We start from the raw sequence: 27472 nt of genomic DNA, 5'->3' as shown, positions 1-27472 counted from the left end.
CGATCACGGCTGTCTCCAGGCATTTCTCTTCTGGGACCAGGGCAGCAATAAATTCAGAGGACACGAGGTTCTTAACCATAACTGGGACTTGGAGAAGAAGAATATGTACAATATGTACAGGCAGATATAATGGACAAGATGGTGCACCACCATATTATGGGTGTCAGGTCCGAGTATTCCTACATGAACAGTTTCCTGGAAAGTGGATTGGTCTTCGTGGGCCAGTTGAATGGCCACCAAGGTCTCCCGATCTGACTCCCTTAGACTTTTATCTTTGGGGTCATCTGAAGGCAATTGTCTATGCTGTGAAGATACAAGATGTGCAGCATCTGAAACAACGGATACTGGAATCCTGTGCTAGCATTTCTTCTGCGGTGTTGCTATGAGTGTGTCAAGAGTGGGAGAAGAGGGTTGCATTGACAATCCAACAAAATGGGCAGCACTTTGAACACATTTTATAAGTGGTAATAAACTTGTAAAAAACACATTAAAGAATAAAGTTACGTTAAAACCAAGCACACCATTGTTTTTCTTATGAAATTCTCAATCAGTTTGATGTGTCACATGACCCTCTTCCCATTGAAAAAAATAAAGTTGGATCCAAAATGGCTGACTTCAAAATGGCCGCCATGGTCGCCACCCATCTGGAAAAGTTTTCCCCCTCCCATATACTAATGTGCCACAAACAGGAAGTTGACATCACCAACCATTCCCATTTTATTTAGGTGTATCCATATAAATGGCCCGTCCTGTATTTTAATATCCATTCTTTCACATTTTAAATTGTACTTTTTCATTATAACTGGGTCATAATAGGATCCCCAATTAATATGAAGCTAAGCCATGTTATAGAAACGTTTGACACTGTTAAACAGTGTTTACTAACTACCCTATGTTATTTATATGCACTATTACTTTTACTTATTTACTTACAGCAGGGTATATGTTCCTTTTGTTTCTGTCTTAGGTTTTGTCATTTTTGTATTGTGTAAAAGCAGTAAAATATAATTTAAAATATAAAAAAATACATTTTTTATCACTAATTGTACTATCCAGAGAATATAGGTAGCACGTCATTTTTACTACACAGTGGAAAAAAATAACCCAAAAAATAAATCCAGAAAATTGTGGAAATGCTGTTATTTTTTCATTCAACATAAAGAAAGATTAATAAAAGTTCTTTAATATGTTACATGTATCCTAAAATAATGTCATAGAAAAATAGGAGTCAGCACATAAACAAGGCTTTCTATGGCTATGTTAATGAAAAATGAGTTTTAACTATTGGAAGGTGTAAATATGAAAAAAAGTTCTGTCCTGGAGGTTAAAATAGGATACTCTAAGGGTTATAAAAATAAATTATCCTAAAAAATATATAGTATATACTGCTGCAAATCAGAAGAACATAATATAGCCTACAAGAAAAAGAGTAAATGCACACCAGAACATCAGCACCTTGAACTGTTCATTCTGTTTATACCAGAGGTATTCATCTGTCTGGCACAGATGGTTGCTTCAAGTTTGGATTAAGTTTGGATTGGACTTCGTTTTCATAATAACTTTTTTTTATGAGGTGTGAATATATCTTGCACACATTGTAATTGCGTCTTGAAGGATACAAACTAACGATAATCCAATCCGAAGTGCCAAATGCCTGCCTTGTAAACAATTTATTGTTAAGGGAGCACTGCCAGTATTACTCTTGTCTGTTTTCTGTTAAAAAAAGGGAAACAGTTTATTTAGCTTATAGATGTTTTATAGTCTATTTTTATATTTCATAAAGCAAAAACATAGCATTTAATAGTATATGTAATTGGAAAGCATGGCTGAACTGGCCATTTGACAATTCTAGCAAATTCCAGATGGGCCGGTCCAACAATGGGCTGTATAGGCCCACAACACTCTTAACAGTATCCTCAGGACAAAGATACTGTTAAAAATTATGACAGATCAGAGAGCCATGGGCTCCCTGGTTGGCTATTTCACTCTGGAAGATCATAGGCTACTTCCAGTCTGCAACTTTCCAGAGGCGACGCCACGCCGGGTGCGCCATGTGGCATGATGGCATTATTTACGCTACAGGCTAACATTGATATGAAGGAGCAAGAACCACACATCACTGCTTGGTATGGGAGCAGGTTGAAGTGTATACTTGATTATTTGGTTCATTGTCAAGCACAGTAGGGGAATTATTAAAAGGACTTCCAACTTTCATTTATTTTTGATTTATCCACAGGATAGGCAATACATGATTAATAGATGTGATCGAACCAATGGAATCTGCATCTTTTCAATATCAAAACCTTGATGTGAGTCTTTGTCAGTGGAGAGTTGATCAGAATTTTTATTAATTTCTACAGGATTTCCAACCATCTCCCTCACTGACAGCAGCACACAATAGGACCCTATGCTCAAGATAGGTAAGAGTGGGACTGCGTCTACTATACATTTATGGTCTATCCTGTGGATACACCAAAAATATAAGACATTGTAATAGCTCTTTAATAAAGGAGGGGGTCTGCACTAGTATTAGAAGGCATGGGGGCTCAATTAATATAAGGAGGCAAGGAGGGACCTTATTACTAGAGGAGGACTGCATTATTATAAGAAAACGCAAAGGACATTATAACTATAGGTGGCACTTAAGATGGTTATAGTACTATATGGTTTGTGTAGAGGTTTGGGAGTGTGAAGAGGGATCTGGAAAAGTGGTTAGCGGTGTTAAGCCCCCGTCACACTAAGTGAGATCGCTAGCGAGATCGCTGCTTAGTCACAAGTTTTGTGACGCAACAGCGACCTCAGTAGCGATCTCGCTACGTTTGACACTTATCAGCGACCAGGCCCCTGCTGTGAGATCGCTGGTCGTGTCAGAATGGTCTGGACATTTCTTTGATCGTTGAGGCCCCGCTGGGTAGCATGTATCGGTGTGTTTGACATCTTACCAACGACCTTGTTGACGACTCAGACACAGAAACACATAGGCGTGCATCGTTATACAGATCGTTACGGGTCGCTGCATCGCTGCTGCGTCGTTGGGAAGATCTGAATGTTTGACATCTCACCAGCGACCACATAGCGACGCAGCAACAATCCGTGACAGGTCGTATCGTTGTCGCTGTCGCTGTAGCGTCGCTTAGTGTGACGGGGCCTTTACTATTTGCAGAGATGAGACATGGATGTAAGAAGTGGTCAAGATGGTTTGGGATAAATGGAAAAGAAAAGGGAAAGTGAATGACTACAATCAGCGAGAAAGTCACTGGTGAGCATATGTACTATTTACAAATACACACGTGGAAATACAAAAGGGGAAGATCGGAAACTCAGAAATAGATAATCCATCACAAATTGTATTGCAAAGTATAAATTTATTGAAAATTAACAATTGGGGTGAGTACACGTACAGTGGAAAACACAGTAAATTAAAATGGAGCACACAGTGGAGAAAAAAACTCCATGGGGAGCAAAGTTAGCATGCTATATATGATCATTGTGACTATCATTAATATGGCAGATATCTAATGCTTATATATCATGTTTACTATAACCCTGAATAACATGTGACTCTAACATAATCACTGTGAGCAGATAGATAACGCCAACTGAATGAGAATTACCTTGAGTTACTACCACGTGCGCTCCAGCCCCGACGAGCGTTTCGGCAATGAGCCTTTGTCAAGGGGTATGTGAGGAAGTAAAGGAGTGCTGTATATAAAGGATACGTCAACCAATAAGATGGTAACGCCTGCAACACACCCCCCATACGCCTAAACACTGTGTATATACCGCGCAATACCGTCTAAAGATTCCCAGGGATGCCTTGCGCCAACCGGATGTGATGTAATGAATCACCATGGTAGCGGAACGTACTTACTGGTGGCGCATAGTGCGAACCGGAAGTAACGCACATGTTCCCACGGTAACCGGGACGCACAGCGGCGGCGACATCACTGGGACCAGTTGGAGATGTCGCAAGCCGGAGGGCGCAACGGGACCATGGGACACACACGTACAGGTAAGCAAAGCATCATGGTGTGGGTAGGGGGAAAAAGTGCCCTATGGGAATATAGTAAAATAGGCATTTGCACAAAACCATCGTGCATAGATAGGAGCAATAGCATCTGTGTACATATTTATAGAAAACAACAAGTAATAAGATACCATAGCAACTCCTGTGCAGATATACAGTTGCATATCACATAGTTATATGATTATATAGGGTATCAACATATAAAATATTAAATATGTACCAATCACAGATAGCAGAGCACACCTACTAGGATTTTTCATAGCACAATATTCAAACACCACATATACGCACAGTATTATAAATGACATATAGTACAATAGTCACATATGTGTAGCAAAAAATAGCTAGTTATAGGTGTCAGATGGTGTTGCTTGTATACATCAGCAGAAAGCAGTGAATGAATTCATTCTTGTATAGGTAGGGGCATCATACAGGCGCATGGTAAATAAGTCAAAAGAGACTAATGGAAGACGTACCTAATGTTAAAAACACATAATTAAAATCAATATAAAAACAACAGTGTGAATCAACAATATGTATATCGATGAGGAAAAAAGGGGGGGGGGGAAAGGGGCAAAGGGAACAGGAAGGGAAAAGGGGGAAAAAAAAAGGGGAAAAGGTAGGAAAGGGAGGGAAAGGGGAAGAGGAAGGGGAAGGAGGAAAAGGAAAGGGAGGTGGCGATCAAAGAAATGGTACGAAACTCAGATTCTCATTGAGTCCATTTGGGTGAATAGTATTCAGGGTCCAAATCCACCTGGCCTCCAATTGGGCCAGGCGCCTGGAAATTTGCCCCCCGCGGATCCCCGTATCAATACAGTCGATACCTTTAACTCTTAGCAGGCTGCCATTGCACTGGTGATGTTGTTTAAAATGCCGTGGGATGTTTTTTAAACAGGACAAATCTGTCAGCTCTGATGCTGAGGAAATGCCAAGTACATGATCCCTAATCCTTATTTTAAATTACCGCGTGGTCAGGCTCACATATATAAGACCACAGGGGCAAGTGGCATAATATATATCATTTTTAGTTAGACAATTAATGATGGTATATTTTTTCTGACCACTCGCGTCATAAAAATCATCAGCCTTCTCAACATTAGTGCAGGCTCTACAGTGCCCGCATGGTGTACAGCCATATTTGATAGTCACAGCATCTAAGAATGTGGGATTAGATTCACCCACATGCACACGTGGTCAAAATTGTTGATGCCCCTCGTTTAATGAAAGAAAAACCCACAATGGTCACAGAAATAACTTGAATCTGATAAAAGTAATAATAAATTAAAAATCTATGAAAATGAACAAATGAAAGTCAGACATTGCTTTTCAACCCCGCTTCAACAGAATTTAAAAAAAAATTAAACTCATGAAATAGGCCTGGACAGAAATGATGGTACTCTTCTTAACTTAATATTTTGTTGAACAACCTTTTGAGGCAATCACTGCAATCAAACGATTCCTGTAACTGTCAAAGAGACTTCTGCACCTCTCGACAGGTATTTTGGTCCTCTCCTCATGAGCAAACTGCTCCAGTTGTCTCGTGTTTGAAGGTTGCCTTTTCCAGACAGCATGTTTCAGCTCTTTCCAAAGATCTCAATAGGATTTAGGTCAGGGCTCATAGAAGGCCACTTGAGAATAGTCCAATGTTTTCCTCTTAGCCAATCTTGGGTGTTTTTAGCTGTGTGTTTTGGGTCATTATCCGGTTGCAAGACCCATGACCTGCGACTGAGACCAAGCTGACACTGGGCAGCACATTTCTCTCTAGAATCCCTTGATAGTCTTGAGACTTCATTGTACCCTGCACAGATTCAAGACACCCTGTGCCAGATGCATCAAAGCAGCCCCAGAACATAACAGAGCCTCCTCCATGTTTCACAGTAACGACAGTGTTGTTTTCTTGATATGCTTCATTTTTCCGTCTGTGAACATAGAGCGGATGTGCCTTGCCAAAAACTTCCATTTTTGTCTCATATGTCCATAGGACATTCTCCCAGAAGCTTTGTGGCTTGTCAACATGTATCAACCTATAAATAATGTGAATAGTCAACCCTAAAGACAAATAGTATACTCAGAGTAAAGTTAAAAAATATACATTTTATTAGAATTATATTAAAAATGGAAATAGAACAAACAGTAAAATAGTCAATTGGTATAAGGTGAAGATATGTGAAAATCGCAGAAGGGCACAGTCCACAGATATGCCACATAGATCATAAAGATAACAGGGTGACAAAAAACAGTGTTTTAGTATTTCCTATACATAAGTTTATCCTAGACAAATAGAGAGATAGAGGTACCCCGTAGGACATGTGTACACTAAGGGGACATATGGTACATATAGAAGTGATAGTACCAGACCAAAAACTCTCAAAAAGTTGTTTAAACAGGATAAAGCTTACCCATGGCACCAAGTATGTGTCCAACTGCGATCATCGCCACAAACAACATGTAATTTGGCAAATTCCAGTCTGGGTTTTTTATGATTTTTTTTCAACAATGATCTTCTTCTTGGTCGCTTCCCATGAAGTCCACTTTGTATCAAACAATGACGGGTGGTGCGATCTGACACTGATGTTCCTTGAGCTTGAAGTTCACCTTTAATCTCTTTAGAAGTTATCCTGGGCTCTTTTGTTACCATTCGTATTATCCGTCTCTTTGATTTGTCATCAATTTTCCTCCTGCGGCCACATCCAGGGATGTTGGCTACAGTCACATGTGTTAGGGGGACGATTGGAACAACTTTATTAAAATGATATGCAACTGAACCCCGGGGTCCGCAATGCAGCCACGAAGACTGCGGCCAAACACCCACCGGGTAAGAGTGTAAGACAACCAACTTAAAGTGTAAATCACTCCAGTGTTACAACACACCTGGACGGGAAAAGGGATTCGCACTATCTCCGTTAGCTACACAAGAGATGTGCCACAACTAATCGTAATCATAGCCCTGTTAACTGCACAGGGGCTACGCAGCAGGCGCTAGGAAGTGTGTGTGACTCATGCCGGCATGTACGTGCTCCAGCCGGTGTGGGATCGGACTGCGGAGTAACTCTCACGTGGCTAACAGGCAGTGCCATGGATACGGAGGCCGAAGTCTGCTCGAGGTGTATAGCAACCTCCTTGCCGGAGCCAGACTACCAAACGGGAACTACCTGCCTCCCCCAGCTAAGTCTGCCTAAGCCCCTCTAAACCTTCCTAAGCGCTGCTAAACCTGCCTAAGCGACCTGTGCTAATCAGCCGAGCAAACTCTGGCATCGACAGGTCACGGAGAGAGCAGCTAGAGAGCAAGTGGAGCCAACCAGCAAAGCGTCCACACAGGAACACAACCTAAGCTCAATGATCAGAGCGCACCGCCATGCTTGTGGGCTGGCTATTTAAAGACTAAGCCCTGCCCACCGTCGCATTATTGGTCGCACTACTGATGACGTCACCCGCAACCAATCAGGCGGTGCCAGGTCACCGGATCAGCTGATACCAAACCACCAATCATGGTCCACCATGTCACGGGCATGCTCAGTGCAGTGCATCCTGGACTTAGACTGTAGCAGCCCTGTTCCCCTCCGTAACCTATGCTTAACACTACTAGGAACAAAGACCCAAGAGACAGCCTGTACATCTCGTGCACTGGCTAGGCATTGTGTCCAACAGTGATGCTAAGCAGCATCTGCTCTGCCCTAGCTGCACCAGAATGGGAGACAACAGAACCTACCAATGACTCTGACCCAATTTCAGGTCCAGCTAACACCATGGATATTAAATTTCTGAATAATATGTGCAACTGTCTTCACAGGAACATCAAGCTGCTTGGAGATGGTCTTCTGACCTTTACCTTTAACATGCTTGTCTATAATTTTCTTTCTAATCTCCTGAGACAACTCTTTCCTTTGCTTCCTCTGGTCAATGTTGAGTGTGGTACACACCATGTCACCAAACAGCACAGTGAGTATCTGTAGCCCTATATACAAGCACACTGACTGATTAAAAGATTACAGACACCTGTGATGCTAATTAGTGGACACAACTTGATTTAACATGTCCCTTTTGTCACATTACTTTCAGGGGTAACATCATTTCTGTCCAGGCCTTTTTCATGAGTTTAATTTTTTTTTTAATTCTGTGGAAGCAGGGTTGAAAAGCAATGTCTGACTTTCATTTGTTCATTTTCATAGATTTTTAATTTATTATTACTTTTGTCAGATTAAAGTTATTTCTGTGACCATTGTGGGTTTTTCTTTCATTAAACAAGGGGTACCAACAATTTTGACCACGTGTGTATATGGTGTGCAAAGCACTGGTGTAGAACTGATATCTCCTGAATATAGACTTTATATTCTTGATTGATGAAACCAAGATAAATATTTTTGGATCTGATGGCTTTGCAAAGGTGAGGTGTACGAAAAAACTGCATGGTGCCTACAGTGAAACATGGTGGTGGCAGTGTCCCTATGTGGGGCTGCATGAGTGCTGTTGGTGTTGGGGAGCTACATTTCAGTGATGGTATCATGAATTCACAGACATACTGCTCTATATTGAAAGAGAAGATGCTACCATCACGCCATGCCCTTGGTAGATGTGCACTTCAAAACATAACGATGATCCAAAACGCACATCTAAGACCACTGTTGCATTTTTGAAGAACACGGTGAAATTGATTCAGTGTGCAAGTATGCTTCCTAATCTGAACCCAATCTAACACTTATGGGGAATTCTGAAGACACAAGTTCTCCATCCAGGATCCAGGCTCTAAAGAGGTCATTCTTGAAGAATGGAAAAAGATAGATGTAATATGTTGTCAGCTTGTTCATTTCATGCCTAAAAGACTTGGTGCTGTCCTTAAAAATCACGGAGGTCATACAAAATACTAGGTATGTTAATCTTGATTAATCCATCATAAGGACAACACAGAACAACAATGGTGAGCATTGCAACATTGCAAGGAGAATGCCATTGCTCTCAAAAAATAAAATTGATGCCTGTCTACAGTCTACTAAAGGTCAACCAGACTAAAGGAACTTTTTGGTTTAAATGAGAAGCGGTATGTTTGGAGAAATAAAATGAAAGGAAAGATAGATGCAGCACTTCTGGCAAAAGGTGGTGCACAAGTAGGATCCAGATCTGTCTGCTATAGTGTAAAAAACTTGGCACTCGTTTGGTATGATAAACAAGGATATCATTTTTATTGTAGAAAAATACAGACAGAAATTAAAAAACTGCATTACAAAAGTAATTTGTGGTAGAAAACACAATAACATTACCAAGTAGAAATAGTAGGAAGGGAATGGTCTAAATTTCCTCCAAGATCTGCAGGGCTAATCAACATTTACCAGTAAAGTTTAGTGGCATTTTTTGCTGCACAAAGGAGTCACACCAGGTTTTTGAAAGTACCAGTTCACATACTTTTGCCACTCACAGACATGTAATATTGGATATTTTTCCTCATTTAAAAAATGACATGATAATATTTTGTACTTGTGAGTTTAATTTGGTTCTCCAAATCTTCTTTTATAATTTGTATGAAAATTTGGTGTAGTTTTAGGTCAAATTTATGCAGAAATATGAAAAATTCTGAAGGGCTCACAACAATATTTCAAGCACCACTGTATATGTATAATTTTTTGAGGAGAAATGACAGATATCTTTCTAAACTCTAACAACATCATCCAATCAACTATGATCACTATGGTCACACCATTGATGTTCCATCTAAGCAACACATCTCCTAAATTCGCCCAGCTCAGCCCTAATCCTTACCCGGCGCATTGAGTGGGGTGTGCCATGTGTAGCACCCTGGGGGCTCGGTTGCTACAGAGGTATTGCACCTCATCCAGAGGTGTGATATCTCACTCTCAGGTAAGGATGGAGTGTGAATCAGGACCCCGACACCTGCATGCATTACACCACATTTCCGGGGGGCAGGGCGACCGATATGCTCCAAGTAGAGCACGACAGTCCCTGTCCCTGGCTGGAGTTGGGGGAGGGAACACCGAGGAAGGGGGGACCCTGTAGTGCAGGAGCAGGGAGGAAGCAGTTCCTGGGTGCACCTAGAGGGAGGTACAAAAGGTGGGCACTATCTTAGATCGGGGTTGAGTTCAGGCAGAGAGAAGATGTGACAGAGCAGGACTCTGTGGAGCTCTGCTCCGGACGCGGGTCTAGCCTGTGAGGCCCAGTCAGCACTGAAGGAAGAGAGAGAAAGAGTTGGTGAAGAAGAGAAATGAAGAGGAGCGGAGGAGGCTCCAGGAACATAGAGGAAAGAAGGGGCCCCAGGGGTGTGGACCGGCTGGTAGCCACCATACGCCCGCATCTACCTGAGTAGAGGGGTCAGGCCAAGGGGGAGACTGGTCCCCGAAACTAGTGGAGGCGGGGAACTACCCTCAACTAGAAACCGGAGGCTGTGACATTTCATGTGGCGCAGCCCCTCACTATACCCGCTAGGAAGGCACCACATAGGGTCAGGGAAACTGGGCTGAGGTTTACCCAGAGAAAGCCCGAGGCAGCCGGACAGAAGCGTGGTCACTTGTGGGGTATGACAGGCCAGAGGAAGGATACGCAAAGGGGGTCCTGCGAAGCGCTCCATAATCATCTGGGAGTTGGCCGAGCCCCTTCACCTGGTGAACATGATGCGACGCAGGAAGTTACAGCCGGCCGGAGTAATGTGGAATAACGAACTGTGAGTAAAGATCCTGGACTGCATTACAAAGACTCTGAGTCATTATTCCCACGCACCATCACCCCCATCATCCACCTACACTGCCCTGGGGCTACACTCCTCCCGTGGGGGGTTATACCATTCCTCTGCTGCTCACCAACACCAGCCCCAGCGGTCTGTCCTGCAGCTGCGGTTCACTCTGACCGCAATCCACAGGTGGCGTAGTCGGACATTTGAAAATAATGAAAACCACCTCAATAGACTGCCATTGGTTTGACCACCCTGAGCCACGGGACCGGATCATCGCCACGGTGACTACAACCCCCAGCATCCCACAAAAGGCCCGGTTCCGGGTACCCCACACGGCCCAGGGGGCGAGTCACATGCATCTTTTTATGTTTGTAACAGGGCACCCCAGTATTACCTAATGATCAGGAGAAAGAGGCTTAGCATGCATTTTGGAATTATGTTTCAATTACAGTAAATTTGATTTCCTCCGTCAGTCAGAACCAAATTTGTAACCTAGACCTCCATCTAGGAAAGTAGGAGTGGTGGGGATAGAATGTATCTGTGTACTTTCAAATGCCAGGGATGAATTTTAGTCCCAGTCCAGCTCTGTTGTTTAGAATGCATCTGTCACGATACTAGTGGATACAACTGGATACCAGTGGCTAGGTCAAAGAGACTGCAGACACAAGGTTTAAACAAGCGATATTATATTGTGATTTAAATGCAATACAGCATAGAAGTTCAGAAGAGTTTTTAGCCAATCCAACAGACAATAGCGGCAGAGCTTATACTCGGCAATACAGCATGCAAAGTCACTGAGCAATGAAAGCACCCAGATGTCCGGCACTAGCAGACTCTCTTGCAGAGCAGAGGAACACAAGATGGCGGAAGTTCTTACATAACCGCAGGTGTAGTCAGGTCGGAGATTTCTGAAGTCAGGTGTTAGCAAACACTCTGTCACCAGACGGGGATCCAGACGTGCAGGTCGGCAGAGGACTCCGCCGTTAGAAAAGGACCAACAGGGATCGTAAGTCCAGACTTGAGACTGCAGAGGAACAGGTCCACAACATAATACACAAGCAAGGAAACAGAACAGGTACTAACTTTATATATAGCTTTGACAGGAAGCAAGATGGCCGATGTGAAACATAAAGATCCATGTTAACAAAGGGCAAAAGAAACAACAGATTCCAGGCCTAGACCCTAACATTACTCCCACCTCAAGAACAGCCTCAGGACGATCTCGGACCAGGCTTGCCAGGGTACCTTTGATGGAACTGCTCAATTAATCGGGATGCATTAATATTATCCACAGGTTCCCAGGAATTCTCTTCTGAAGAATAGCCTTGCCATTTAATAAAGTACTGCAATCGATTTCTGTAGATTCTCGAATCCAGAATCCTCTCAATGATAAACTGTTCTTGACCATCCACGAGAATGGGATCGGGAGGAAAAGATAAACATCCTGAAAAAGGATTTGGTACTACAGCCTTAAGTAAGGAAGTATGAAAGACAGGATGTATCCTCATTGTTCTTGGGAGTTTTAAGAGACATGCAACATCACCTACCAACCCACTAATCCTATAGGGACCGATATGCTTCTGTCCGAACTTAGGGGAAGGGATCTTCATCTTTAAATTTTTTGTAGACAACCAGACTAAATCTCCTACCTTGAACATTGGTGTTGGTTTGCGAAATCTGTCAGCTGCCTTCTTGAACCTATCTTGTGCAGAAACCAATGTCTCTTTCAGAAGTTCAAGGTTCTGCTGAAGTGAAGAGATCCTGTCGGGAACTGCTGGTAAAGATGTAACTACCAGTAATCTCGGAAGAATGCTAGGATGATATCCCAAGTTAGAATACAATGGCGACTGCTTGATGGAAGCACTCTGGGCATTATTATATGAAAATTCAGCCAATGGAAGTAGTCTTACCCAATCATCTTGTAAGTGGCAAACGTAACAGCGAAGGTATTACTCCAATGTTTGATTGGTACGTCCTGTCTGCCCATTGGACTGTGGGTGGAAAGCAGAAGATAAATTAACCTCAATGCCTAATGCCGAACAAAAGCTTTGCCAAAACTTTGAAGTAAATTGAACTCCACGGTCAGAAACAACTTCATCCGGAACCCCGTGCAAATGAAAGATGTTCTGGATGATTAGGTCAGCAGTGTCCTTCGCACAGCGTAAGCCGGAGCAAGGGATAAAATGGGGAGCCTTGGTCAGGCGATCGACCACCACCAAAATCGTACTCTTTCCCTCGGAAGTGGGCAGTTCCACAATAAAGTCCATGGAAATGGACCCCCACGGGCGAGACGGTACCGGCAAAGGCTGTAGCAGACCTGTAGGGGAGGCACGTTGGATCTTGAATTTAGCACATACCTCACAAGATGAAACGTACTTCTGAACATCCTTCCGAAAACCTGGCCACCAGAAGAAGCGAGCTAAGAATTCTTGAGTCTTCTGAATTCCTCTGTGCCTCGCAACCTTAGAGTCATGAACCAATCTCAACACCCTTAGCCTCACGGTCTCAGGAATGTAGAGGCGCCGTTCCCGGGTCCAAACTCCATTCCTAAAAAGAAGGCTTACCTCATCAGACGGCTGAAAAAGGAAAGAGTCCGAGTTGTAAGCCTCTGTGATGACCTGCAACAAATCTTGATTATGAATGACACCTACAAAATTGCAATCAGAAAGTATGGTGGAGAATCTGGAACAACATCAATGGAATACATCCTAGATAAAGCATCTGCTTTTCCATTGCGAGAACCTGGTCTATAAGAGATTGTAAAATTGAATTGGTTAAGGAAAAGACTCCAGCGGGCCTGTCATGGGGTCAGACATCTTGCTGACCTAATAAACTCCAGGTTGCGATGATCAGTGAGGACAATGATCGGCTGTGAAGCTCCTTGGAGAAGATGTCTCCACTCCTTGAAGGCGGTGATGATAGCCAGTAGCTCTTTATTTCCTACATCGTAGTTCTTTTCGGCTGGAGACAGTCGCTTGGAAAGGAAAGCACAAGGTTGAAGTAAGTTCTTCTCACCTGTTCTTTGAGACAGTATAGCCCCAACTGCACAGTTTGAGGCATCTACTTCAATAATGAAGGCAAGTTCCGGATCAGGGTGGATCAGTACTGGTGCTGATGTAAACTTGATCTTGAGCCGAGAGAATGCTTCTTGGGCTTGAGAGGACCAAACAAACGCTGTCTTCTTCTGTGTCAGCCGGGTGATGGGCGAGATGATATCAGAGAAGTTCTTGATAAAGTGTCTGAAAAAATTAGCAAACCCGATGAAACGTTGGACCTTCTTGACGTTCTTGGGATCCGGCCACTCCTGAATCGCCTTGATCTTACTGTTATCCATACTCAGACCCCGTGGAGAAATTACATATCCTAAGAACTGGACCTCAGTCTTGTGAAATTCACATTTCCTCAACTTGATGTATAGATGGTGCTCCATCAAAAGCCGCAAGACCGTCTTGACATGTGGCTGATGTTCCTCCATGGAGCTAGAAAAAATCAAAATGTCATCCAGATAGATTACGACAAAAAGATCAAGAATATCTCTAAAGATATCGTTTACTAAATGTTGGAAGGTTGCTGGGGCATTACAAAGTCCAAATGGCATGACCAGATACTCAAAGTGTCCATATCGAGACCTAAATGCTGTCTTCCATTCGTCTCCAGGTCTTATACGGACTAGATTATATGCCCCGCGTAGGTCCAATTTTGAAAAGACCTTGGCCTGACGGACTCTCTCAAAAAGCTCCGGAATTAATGGCAGGGGGTAGCGGTTCTTGATGGTTACTTTGTTAATTTCCCGGTAGTCAACACAGGGTCTGAGGGATCCATCCTTCTTTTTAACGAAAAAGATGGGTGCGCCGGCTGGAGAGGACGAGGGGCATATGAACCCCTTGGACAGATTCTCATCAATGTATTCTTTGAAGATCTTAAGCTCAGGACCGGACAAAGGATAATATTTCCAAAGGGAATGGCAGCAGCAGGTAGAAGCTCGATTGGGCAATCATAAGAGCGATGTGGTGGCAGCTTGTCTACATTCTTTTTATCGCACACATCCGAAAATTCTTTATAAACTGCCGGTAATCTTAAGTCCGAAGATGGGTCACCTGAAGATGGACCACTCAAATCCCCAGACGTTGCCTCCCTAGCTGGAAAGTGCAAACTCTTGGTCTCCCAGTAAATAATAGGATTCTGAGCCTGCAACCAGGGTAAACCCAAGATAATAGGGAAGTGTGGGGAGGAAATCAGAAGGAAGGGCAATTTCTCCTGGTGGTCATCTCCCATGAGAATCTTCAAGGGCTCAGTCTGCAGGTCCACTGGCCCCGAGGCCAAAGGAGAGCCATCTACAGTCTCCATCAGAATAAAATATACTCTTTTCTGTGATCGAATTCCATATTCCTTAGCAAAAGAGGTGTCCATGAAGTTACCGCTGGCCCCAGAATCTATCATGGCAGAACTGTTCATCCAATGTGAGTCAATCCAGATCTTGATAGGGAGATAACAATGTGAGTCTTTTTTCTTACTATAAGGGTTTAAAATTGCAGAAGATAAAATGTAACTGAGTTCATGTCTGAAAAGTCATAATCCGGAACAGCTGCTGCAATTCCGGATGGCTCGGGTTCGGAAATCACGGAGTGTGAGTCTGAGAAGTCGCGTTCTACCACGGCTGCGGTTATTCTGTGAGAACGGCTGGGACAATTGATAATAAAATGTCCTGACTTCCCGCAGTAGAAACATAAATTCTCTTTTAAACAAAATTCCTTCCGTTCATCATTTGCTCGACTTCATAGGAAATTTACCTGCATCGGTTCAGGTGGGGACTCCTGTGGACTTGGGTCCAGAATCTCCTTGGGAAGGAAAGGAAGAAGCGATTTATTGCTGCGGTTCATCTCAGATCACCTCTCTAGTCTTCGTTCAGAAATGCGAGCGTCTAGGCGAATACAATGATTGATAAAGTCACCTAGAGCGGTGGGGGCCTCCGCACATGCAAGCTCATCTTTGATAGAACTGGACAACCCCTTCTTGAATATTGAGTACTTTGCTGCATTATTTCAGGTGGTATCCTGGGCCCACCTTCTAAAATCCATAGCATACTCAGTCACTGGCCGTTTACCTTGACGAAAATTCAGCAGGGCCTTCTCCGCTGTAAGGCTACGGTTCGGATCGTCAAACATCTGCCCCATGGCGGTGATAAACATATTGAAGTCATCCAGACATGCATCCTGCGATTCTATCAAGGGGTTTGCCCAGGCAAGAGCCCTGTTAGTCAGCAACATGATGATAGTCAATACTATGGATCGATCCGTAGGAAACTGTGTGGCATGTGCAGCAAAAAATAAACGACACTGGTTCAGAAATCCACGGAACTTGTCTCGGTCACCACCAAACCTGAATGGTGGTAGTTTGGGGATGGCTGGGACTAAAGTCTGGGGCTGTGCTTCCAGGGCCGCAACCCGGGCATGAAATTCCTGAATGGTCTGACTAAGTACTTGCACATCATGATTAGTCTGACCCTCTAGGCCTTCTATTCTGCTCTTCCATGTCTGCATCTCAGCGTGTACTGCGGCAGTGATATTATTAAGCTTCTTAACACACAACTTCAAAGTCTCTGACATGGCGGCATCCATTTTTGTTGGCTTGTGTATCCTGTCACGATACTAGTGGATACAACTGGACACCAGTGGCTAGGTCAAAGAGACTGCAGACACAAGGTTTAAATAAGCGATATTATATTGTGATTTAAATGCAATACAGCACAGAAGTTCAGAAGAGTCTTTAGCCAATCCAACAGACAATAGCGGCAGAGCTTATACTCGGCAATACAGCATGCAAAGTCACTGAGCAATGAAAGCACCCAGATGTCCGGCACTAGCAGACTCTCTTGCAGAGCAGAGGAACACAAGATGGCGGAAGTTCTTACATAACCGCAGGTGTAGTCAGGTCGGAGATTTCTGAAGTCAGGTGTTAGCAATCACTCTGTCACCAGACGGGGATCCAGACGTGCAGGTCGGCAGAGGACTCCGCCGTTAGAAAAGGACCAACAGGGATCGTAAGTCCAGACTTGAGACTGCAGAGGAACAGGTCCACAACATAATACACAAGCAAGGAAACAGAACAGGTACTAACTTTATATATAGCTTTGACAGGAAGCAAGATGGCCGATGTGAAACATAAAGATCCATGTTAACAAAGGGCAAAAGAAACAACAGATTCCAGGCCTAGACCTTGACATTACTCCCACCTCAAGAACGGCCTCAGGACGATCTCGGACCAGGCTTGCCAGGGTACCTTTGATGGAACTGCTCAATTAATCGGGATGCATTAATATTATCCACGGGTTCCCAGGAATTCTCTTCTGAAGAATAGCCTTGCCATTTAATAAAGTACTGCAATCGATTTCTGTAGATTCTCGAATCCAGAATCCTCTCAATGATAAACTGTTCTTGACCATCCACGAGAATGGGATCGGGAGGAGAAGATAAACGTCCTGAAAAAGGATTTGGTACTACAGCCTTAAGTAAGGAAATATGAAAGACAGGATGTATCCTCATTGTTCTTGGGAGTTTTAAGCGACATGCAACAGCACCTACCAACCCACTAATCCTATAGGGACCGATATGCTTCTGTCCGAACTTAGGGGAAGGGATCTTCATCTTTAAATTTTTTGTAGACAACCAGACTAAATCTCCTACCTTGAACATTGGTGTTGGTTTGCGAAATCTGTCAGCTGCCTTCTTGAACCTATCTTGTGCAGAAACCAAAGTCTCTTTCAGAAGTTCAAGGTTCTGTTGAAGTGAAGAGATCCTGTCGGGAACTGCTGGTAAAGATGTATCTACCAGTAATTTCGGAAGAATGCTAGGATGATATCCCAAGTTAGAATACAATGGCGACTGCTTGATGGAAGCACTCTGGGCATTATTATATGAAAATTCAGCCAATGGAAGTAGTCTTACCCAATCATCTTGTAAGTGGCAAACGTAACAGCGAAGGTATTACTCCAATGTTTGATTGGTACGTTCTGTCTGCCCATTGGACTGTGGGTGGAAAGCAGAAGATAAATTAACCTCAATGCCTAATGTCGAACAAAAGCTTTGCCAAAACTTTGAAGTAAATTGAACTCCACGGTCAGAAACAAATTCATCCGGAACCCCGTGCAAATGAAAGATGTTCTGGATGATTAGGTCAGCAGTGTCCTTCGCACAGGGTAAGCCGGAGCAAGGGATAAAATGGGGAGCCTTGGTCAGGCGATCGACCACCACCAAAATCGTACTCTTTCCCTCGGAAGTGGGCAGTTCAACAATAAAGTCCATGGAAATGGACCCCCACGGGCGAGACGGTACCGGCAAAGGCTGTAGCAGACCTGTAGAGGAGGCACGTTGGATCTTGAATTTAGCACATACCTCACAAGATGAAACGTACTTCTGAACATCCTTCCGAAAACCTGGCCACCAGAAGAAGCGAGCTAAGAATTCTTGAGTCTTCTGAATTCCTCTGTGCCTCGCAACCTTAGAGTCATGAACCAATCTCAACACCCTTAGCCTCACGGTCTCAGGAATGTAGAGGCGCCGTTCCCGGGTCCAAACTCCATTCCTAAAAAGAAGGCTTACCTCATCAGACGGCTGAAAAAGGAAAGAGTCCGAGTTGTAAGCCTCTGTGATGACCTGCAACAAATCTTGATTATGAATGACACCTACAAAATTGCAATCAGAAAGTATGGTGGAGCATCTGGAACAACATCAATGGAATACATCCTAGATAAAGCATCTGCTTTTCCATTGCGAGAACCTGGTCTATAAGAGATTGTAAAATTGAATTGGTTAAGGAAAAGACTCCAGAGGGCCAGTCATGGGGTCAGACATCTTGCTGACCTAATAAACTCCAGGCTGTGATGATCAGTGAGGACAATGATCGGCTGTGAAGCTCCTTGGAGAAGATGTCTCCACTCCTTGAAGGCGGTGATGATAGCCAGTAGCTCTTTATTTCCTACATCGTAGTTCTTTTCGGCTGGAGACAGTCGCTTGGAAAGGAAAGCACAAGGTTGAAGTAAGTTCTTCTCACCTGTTCTTTGAGACAGTATAGCCCCAACTGCACAGTTTGAGGCATCTACTTCAATAATGAAGGCAAGTTCCGGATCAGGGTGGATCAGTACTGGTGCTGATGTAAACTTGATCTTGAGCCGAGAGAATGCTTCTTGGGCTTGAGAGGACCAAACAAACGCTGTCTTCTTCTGTGTCAGCCGGGTGATGGGCGAGATGATATCAGAGAAGTTCTTGATAAAGTGTCTGAAAAAATTAGCAAACCCGATGAAACGTTGGACCTTCTTGACGTTCTTGGGGGTTGGCCACTCCTGAATCGCCTTGATCTTACTGTTATCCATACTCAGACCCCGTGGAGAAATTACATATCCTAAGAACTGGACCTCAGATGGCGGAAGTTCTTACATAACCGCAGGTGTAGTCAGGTCGGAGATTTCTGAAGTCAGGTGTTAGCAATCACTCGGTCACCAGACGGGGATCCAGACGTGCAGGTCGGCAGAGGACTCCGCCGTTAGAAAAGGACCAACAGGGATCGTAAGTCCAGACTTGAGACTGCAGAAGAACAAGGTCCACAACATAATACACAAGCAAGAAAACAGAACAGGTACTAACTTTATATATAGCTTTGACAGGAAGCAAGATGGCCGATGTGAAACATAAAGATCCATGTTAACTAAGGGCAAAAGAAACAACAGATTCCAGGCCTATACCCTGACAACATTCTACCCATGGAAGAGAAGTTTTGCAAAACAGAATTATTTTAATTGCACAAAATTGTGGTCAACATCATGGGCACTTCAGAATATTAGATACTCCATGTAAAATATCTCCAGAAGTTAGGAGTTTAGTGAAACTGTGTGGATATGTACTGTATATAAACTCATATGTGTGATACAGAAAAGCACAAAACATAAAAATAACAAAATATAAACTTGGTGGGAAAAAGGCATAACAATTTTAAAACAATGTCAGGACATAATGACACCCTTTCTTCTCTTTAACACTTTCATGACATATGACGTAGATGTACAGTACAGACCAAAAGTTTGGACACACCTTCTCATTTAAAGATTTTTCTGTATTTTCATAACTATGAAAATTGTACATTCACACTGAAGGCATCAAAACTATGAATTGACACATGTGGAATTATATACTTAACAAAAAAGTGTGAAACAACTGAAAATATGTCTTATATTCTAGGCTCTTCAAAGTAGCCACCTTTTGCTTCGATGACTGCTTTGCACACTCTTGGCATTCTCTTGATGAGCTTCAAGAGGTAGTCACCGGAAATGGTCTTCCAACAATCTTGAAGGAGTTCCCAGAGATGCTTAGCACTTGTTGGCCCTTTTGCCTTCACTCTGCAGTCCAGCTCACCCCAAAACCATCTCGATTGGGTTCAGGTCTGGTGACTGTGGAGGCCAGGTCATCTGGCGTAGCACCTCATCACTCTCCATCTTGGTCAAATAGCCCTCACACAGCCTGGAGGTGTGTTTGGGGTCATTGTCCTGTTGAAAAATAAATGATGGTCCAACTAAACACAAACCGTATGGAATAGCATGTCACTGCAAGATGCTGTGGTAGCCATGCTGGTTCAGTATGCCTTCAATTTTGAATAAATCCCCAACAGTGTCACCAGCAAAGCACCCCCACACCATCACACCTCCTCTTCCATGCTTCACGGTGGGAACCAGGCATGTAGAGTCCATCCGTTCACCTTTTCTGCGTCGCACAAAGACACGGTGGGTTGGAACCAAAGATCTCAAATTTGGACCCATCAGACCAAAGCACAGATTTCCACTGGTTTAATGTCCATTCCTTGTGTTCTTTAACCCAAGCAAGTCTCTTCTGCTTGTTGCCTGTCCTTAGCAGTGGTTTCCTAGCAGCTATTTTACCATGAAGGTCTGCTGCACAAAGTCTCCTCTTAACAGTTGTTGTAGAGATGTGTCTGCTGCTAGAACTCTGTGTGGCATTGACCTGGTCTCTAATCTGAGCTGCTGTTAACCTGCGATTTCTGAGGCTGGTGACTGCAACTGCACTTGGGGACACTTTCAAAGTTTGCCCAATTTTTCGGACTGACTGACCTTCATTTCTTAAAGTAATGATGGCCACTCGTTTTTCTTTACTTAGCTGCTTTTTTCTTGCCATAATACAAATTCTAACAGTCTATTTAGTAGGACTATCAGCTGTGTATCCACCAGACTTCTGCACAACACAACTGATGGTTCCAACCCCATTTATAAGGCAAGAAATCCTACTTATTAAACCTGACAGGGCACACCTGTGAAGTGAAAACCATTTTCGGTGACTACCTCTTGAAGCTCATCAAGAGTATGCCAAGAGTGTGCAAAGCAGTCATCAAAGCAAAAGGTGGCTACTTTGAAGAACCTAGAATATAAGACATATTTCCAGTTGTTTCACACGTTTTTAAGTATATAATTCCACATGTGTTAATTCATAGTTTTGATGCCTTCAGTGTGAATGTACAATTTTCATAGTCATGAAAATACAGAAAAATCTTTAAATGAGAAGGTGTGTCCAAACTTTTGGTCTGTACTGTAGGTGATATGTCGTGTTCCTGAATTTAATCCGGGCTTGCACGCTGCACTGCATCTTTCAAAGCAGATCATGGCCAATTTAATCAGCCAACATATTTCTTTAACAGCCACAGATGGAGCTCTGCCAATGGCTGTTAATCTGTTAAATTCCTCTGTCAATCTATGACACTTAACATGCGCTGGCAGGGGGAGCGTGTCATTCTAAGAGCCCATTGATGTGTCCGTGATGTGATCGCAGGGTGCTGTTGGTCTGCTATAACAGCCAGGAGTCTGCTCAAGATCTCAGTGCTTGTCATGATGCACGATGAATCTCCTGTGAAAGCCAGCCTGTAGCTGACGTTCATAGGAGGTCATGAAGCACTGCTTGTAACGCTGGTGGGTGTGGATCCACCCGCTGGTGGGTGTGTGCTGCAACATGGGTCAAGCTTATCCTGGAGGGTCATAACTAAGTGACTACCAGGCATTAACTACAGCCTCTGATGGTGAGGATAGGCTTTGCTGCCTGTAGTCACCAGGTACTGTAAGGGCGAAGACCGGGGTGTAAGTACTTTCAAAACAAGGAATCCGGAACTTCCGGGGCCGTGCCTTTTGTTGCAGGGGGAAGACAGACTGCAAGACAGGAGTCAGGTGACCGGGAAGCTGGAGGTGTGTCCAGGGAGAGAGCTGAGGAGTCAGGTGACCAGGGAGCTGAGTTCGTGTCTAGGAAGAGGGTGGAAAAGGAGTTCTTGCGTGGGAAAAGCAGCAGTGGACAGTGGGAGTCAAGCCCGACTAGAGGGAGAAGAGACGCAGGATCCCTGGAGCCGAGCAAGTGAGGTGCACTGTTATGGACTAGGGGCTCAGCGGGTCAAGCTGGAGACCGACCGCTGCCGCCAGAAGACGGAGCATTGTTTAGGCGGGGAAGCCGGAAGAAAGCAACATCGCCATCAGCCGGCAACTGCCTTGTGAGGAGCAAGAGTCAGCTAAGTGAAAAAACTGCCAATTACAACCGTGTCGACTCTGCTACATCTAGCCCAACTGTGGATTGTCAGTTATAGCATATTACCTGCTACTTCCCTTGTTGTCCCCATATATTCCCTGTTACTCCCTGCATGGAGATTTACCCTGTTACAATAAATCCCCCCTGTTTATTAACCCTGTACTGGCTGCTCGGTGTTTCTGTGTAACTGCATCTACACTGTGTGCCGAATTATTAGGCAAATGAGTATTTTGATCACATGATACTTTTTATACATGTTGTCCTACTCCATGCTGCATAGGCTTGAGAGCCAACTACCAATTAAGTAAATCTGGTGATGTGCATCTCTGTAATGAGGAGGGGTGTTGACTAATGACATCAACACCCTATATAAGGTGTGCTTAATTATTAGGCAACTTCCTTTCCTTTGGCAAAATGGGTCAGAGGAGAGATTTGACGGGCTCTGAAAAGTCCAAAATTGTGAGATGTCTTGCAGAGGGATGCAGCAGTCTTGAAATTTCTAAACTTTTGAAGTGTGATCACCGAACAATGAAGCATTTCATGGCAAATAGCCAACAGGGTCACAAGAAGCGTGTTGGCCAAAATAGGCGAAAAATAACTGCCCATGAATTGAGGAAAATCAAGCGTGAAGCTGCCAAGATGCCATTCGCCACCAGTTTTGCCATATTTCAGAGCTGCAACGTTACTGAAGTGTCAAAAAGCACAAGGTGTGCGATACTCAGGGACATGGCCAAGGTAAGGAAGGCTGAAAAATGACCACCTTTGAACAAGAAACATAAGATAAAACGTCAAGAATGGGCCAAGAAATATCTTAAGACTGATTTTTCAAAGGTTTTATGGACTGATGAAATGAGAGTGACTCTTGATGGGCGAGATGAATGGGCCAGAGGCTGGATCAGTAAAGGGCAGAGAGCTCCACTCCGACTCAGACGCCAGCAAGGTGGAGGTGGGGTACTGGTATGGGCTGGTATCATCAAAGATGAACTTGTGGAACCTTTTTGGGTTGAGTACGGAGTGAAGCTCAACTCCCAGACATACTGCCAGTTTCTGGAGGACAACTTCTTCAAGCAATGGTACAGGAAGAAGTTGGTATCGTTCAAGAAAAACATGATTTTCATGCTGGACAATGCTCCATCACATGCATCCAACTACTCCACAGCGTGGCTGGCCAGTGAAGGTCTAAAAGAAGAAAAAATAATGACATGACCCCCTTGTTCACCTGATCTGAACCCCATAGAGAACCTGTGGTCCATCATAAAATGTGAGATCTACAGGGAGGGAAAACAGTACACCTCTCGGAACAGTGTCTGGGATGCTGTGATGGCTGCTACACGCAATGTTGATCGAAAACAGATCAAGCAACTGACAGAATCTATGGATGGAAGGCTGTTGATAAAGAAAGGTGGCTATATTGATCACTAATTTTTTTGTTTTTTGTTTTTGCATGTCAGAAATGTTTATCTCTAAAGTTTGTGCACTGATGTTGGTTTACCTGGTGAAAATAAACACGTGAGATGGAATTATATTTGGTTTTTATTAGGTTGCCTAATAATCCGGCACAGTAATAGTTACCTGCACAAACAGATATCCTCCTAAGATAGCCAAATCTAAAAAAAAACACTCCAACTTCCAAAAATATTAAGCTTGGATATTTATGAGTCTTTTGGGTTGATTGAGAACATAGATGTTGATCAATAATAAAAATAATCCTCTAAAATACAACTTGCCTAATAATTCTGCACACAGTGTAAAGTACCTGTGTCACATTTGGCGTAGTCGGCAGGATGCAATCTTTAGACACAGACACTGCAGATCAGTCCATCCTGGGAGCCCCTAGATCAAGCTTGCCGCTGGGGGCCATGCTCAGCAATCTCCCAAAGTTCACCGGGGACAATATGATGCTGTGGGACTGGGTTGAGAGAGTTAGGAGTATGTTGCATATGCATTCGATGACCCCAGCTATGCAAGCCAAAATAGCCTTACTGGCCTTGGACGGCGAGCCCCGACAATCCGTGATGTACCGCCCTCCCCATGACCAGGATACTGTAGAAAAAGTGGTGCAGATATTGGAAGAGATGCATGGTGATCCCACCAATGTAGGAGAGCTGAGGATACGGCTGTTTCACCAAGTGCAGCAGGAGGGGGAGACTGTGACACAATATGCTAATGCATTACAGAGGGTGCATGCCTATATCACTAGAAAAGACGACAAGGGGAATTTGGGAATGGGACCCCCTGACGTGATCTTAAGGGACCAATTTGTGGCAGGCCTCAGGAATGTGCAGCTGAAGCAGGCCTTGCGGGAGCGCCTGCACGCTAACCCACATATGACTTTTCGAGAAGTGGGGGCAGAGGCATGTGTGAGAGAGCAGGAGATGTGGGTGATGGCCCTGGCAGGGATGGTCCGGAGTAACGAGGTACCCACCCCGCCTGCAGCTGAACCGGAATGGGCTCGAGAGATGCGAAAGGAGATACAGGAGATGCGGGGTGAATGGTGGTCCAGGCTCAAGAAGACCCCTGCACCAACACCAGAGATACCCGGATCGATTGCCCCAGTTAGGGAAAGAATTGAATACAGGCCCCGCCCTGCAGGAGAGTTCCGTAGAGAAGTGAGGCAGCCCTACACAGACAGAGACACAACCTGATGGAAGTGTGGAGGAGCAGAACATTATGCCAGGGGCTGTGCTAGCCGAGGGCGGCCCCTGTCGCGGCAGCCGTTAAACTAGCAGGCTCCGTGTTTGGGGGACACAGCCCGGAGCCTAAGGAAGGGGAAAGAAAAAGAGGAAGTTCCAAGGACCTAGTTTCCACCAGCCCGACTGTCTGGGCCGAAATGAGCAACCGGGCTGTTCACTGCCTGATTAACATGGGATCCCAGGTGACTACGATGACAGAAGCCTACTTCAACAGCGATTTCCAGAGATAGCGCGGCCTGAATGGGGACCAGTAATTATGTAACATCCCTTTAGGGCTACCACGGTACACTGGGTGTTATGGGGGGTCTCACCTCTCTAGGGCGCAGTGCCTCCACCCGAATCTTGATTCTTGATTCTCTCTCTGGGACTGCAGAAGGACGGTTATCTTCTGCCAGGGGCTGATTCGGGAAGCCCCTGCCACAGCTCAGTACACACACTCAGGGAACAGGAGTAAAACCGTTTAACAGGTTTATTGCTATGCAGCAGAATTGAGGTGGGTTTAAAGGAATAACATACAATACAAGTAACGGTGCTCTATAAAAGTCATATACACATCACAATCTACTTCTACTCCGACCCTGCAAATATAACGTAGCAGGTTTTCCCTTTTTGTATTAACTCAGTCCAATCGTTGGGGCCCAGCTGCCGCGGATGTTGGCGCGCAATTTAGAACCGTTGGTGCACTTAGATGAATATTAATGTCAATAGTCTGTAAATAGCGCTGGTAGAACCACAAGTCTCAGAAGGGCACTCACTGTGTGTCTCAAATGGTCGGATGGTTCTCTGGACACCAGCTGGGGGCAGCAGGATTCAGGCCTTTATGGGAGTGCCGTCAGAACTCTCCGAGTCCTTGATGTAACTTGCTTCAGAGAGTGACAAGGCCGTGCTCTCTCCAGCAGCGTGGGTATCTCAGAGGGGGCCGCCACACTCTGCAGCGTAGAGGAATACAGATCCACACAGCTTCGTTCCTCACAGCAAGCTGCCACGCTCCTTCTCCTCTCAACTTTCACTTTCACTTCCTGCCCAGCTCCCTCCCCCAAGTTCCTCCTCATCCAATCCACTCTCTCTCCTTCTATCCTTCCAGGCTGTGTCATCTGACTGAAACAAGGGTCCCTGGGAATTGTAGTCCACTGCAGCTCAGGGGGAAAACGGTTAATGTATGTAGGTCCCTGTTTAACAGCAGCTGCAAAGCTCTTCTTAGTGTCTGTAAGTTCCAGTATACCGGTAGCTGCTCTGACAGTTTCCTGTGCAGGTGTTACAATTAGACTTACGGCAGCTAATCAATTACCCATCCCGGTCGCAGGGGTGGTGTGGATGAAGAACCGAGTGTGTGGAAAAGATGTGGGAAAAAAAGGGGTCGTCTTGGTCGCAGGGGGAACCGGAAGTGGACCCCTGGTGACCCTTAGAATGAATGTGCTGAAAGAGATCAGGCAAATCCTGATTAGTGAGCCGAAGGAGATTCCTCTAGACCGGTGGGACATACGAACCCCCCAAAGGAGGGTTTTTCAACAATTAATCCGAGCCGCCCAGGCTCAGGAGACGTAGAGTGAAGGGAACGTCCTGGGGAACGTAATAGTACCAGCAGCTATGGCGCTCACCTTACCGCCAGGACAAACTGTACTCACGTTACCCGCACGGGCCTGCACACCTCTTGAGGGGGTCGAAGTACAGATAGAACCAACATAGATGGACAAAGTACCCTCCGGACTCCTGGTGGCTCGGACACTGGCCACCGTCCAGTGTGGCAATGTTATAGTGCGGTGCAGGGGTGTACATAGGAATCATGGGGCCCCATAGCAGAAGTTCTAATTGGCCCCCCCCCCAAAAAAAATGTAAATAATTGTCGTAATCACACAAGAGCAGATCTCACAACTTTCCATCCGCTACATAGTAATTTTCCCCCTGCTGTAGTCCTAGATCCCTCTTTCATTGCCCAATAAAGTGTCATGCCAACAAAAGTGTCCCCCAAACACAGTATGATACCCCCATGGTGAATTCCTCCACATGCGCAGTATAATGTCCCTACTGTACCCCACTTCAACTCCCAGGGCAAAGTATGGTGACCCCAACACAGTACGATCCCCCAACTGTGACCTCTTAGAGCTAGAGAGGATGATACGTAATAAGGGAGGGTGTTATACATAAAAAAAGGTGAAACTATAAAACTAAGGACAGCGCTATACATAATAAGTGAGTACACTATATACTGAGTATGCTATACATAATACGGCTACATTCCTGCATCTGTGTGCAGTGTCGGTGTGCTGCCCACTTTTACAGATGCATTGAGCATGTCCTATTCTGATCCTCAAAATCGGATCAGAACAGGACAGTCTCTGACCCTCACAGATCTCATTCTCAGATCTGTGATTTTCATGGATGTGTTATGTATCTATAAAACTCTGCGAGTCCGTGGACCATGCGATAAAAAATTCTGGCAGCACACGGACATTTCACACAAATGTGAGAATGCAGCCCAAGGGATTTTACAGATAACATTATCACTCCAAGTCAC

The sequence above is a fragment of the Phyllobates terribilis genome, unplaced genomic scaffold (assembly GCF_046119375.1).
Source record: "Phyllobates terribilis strain yellow unplaced genomic scaffold, ASM4611937v1 Scaffold_1__5_contigs__length_1240528914, whole genome shotgun sequence".
Lineage (NCBI taxonomy): Eukaryota > Metazoa > Chordata > Amphibia > Anura > Dendrobatidae > Phyllobates > Phyllobates terribilis.
This window is presented reverse-complemented; position numbering follows the sequence as displayed.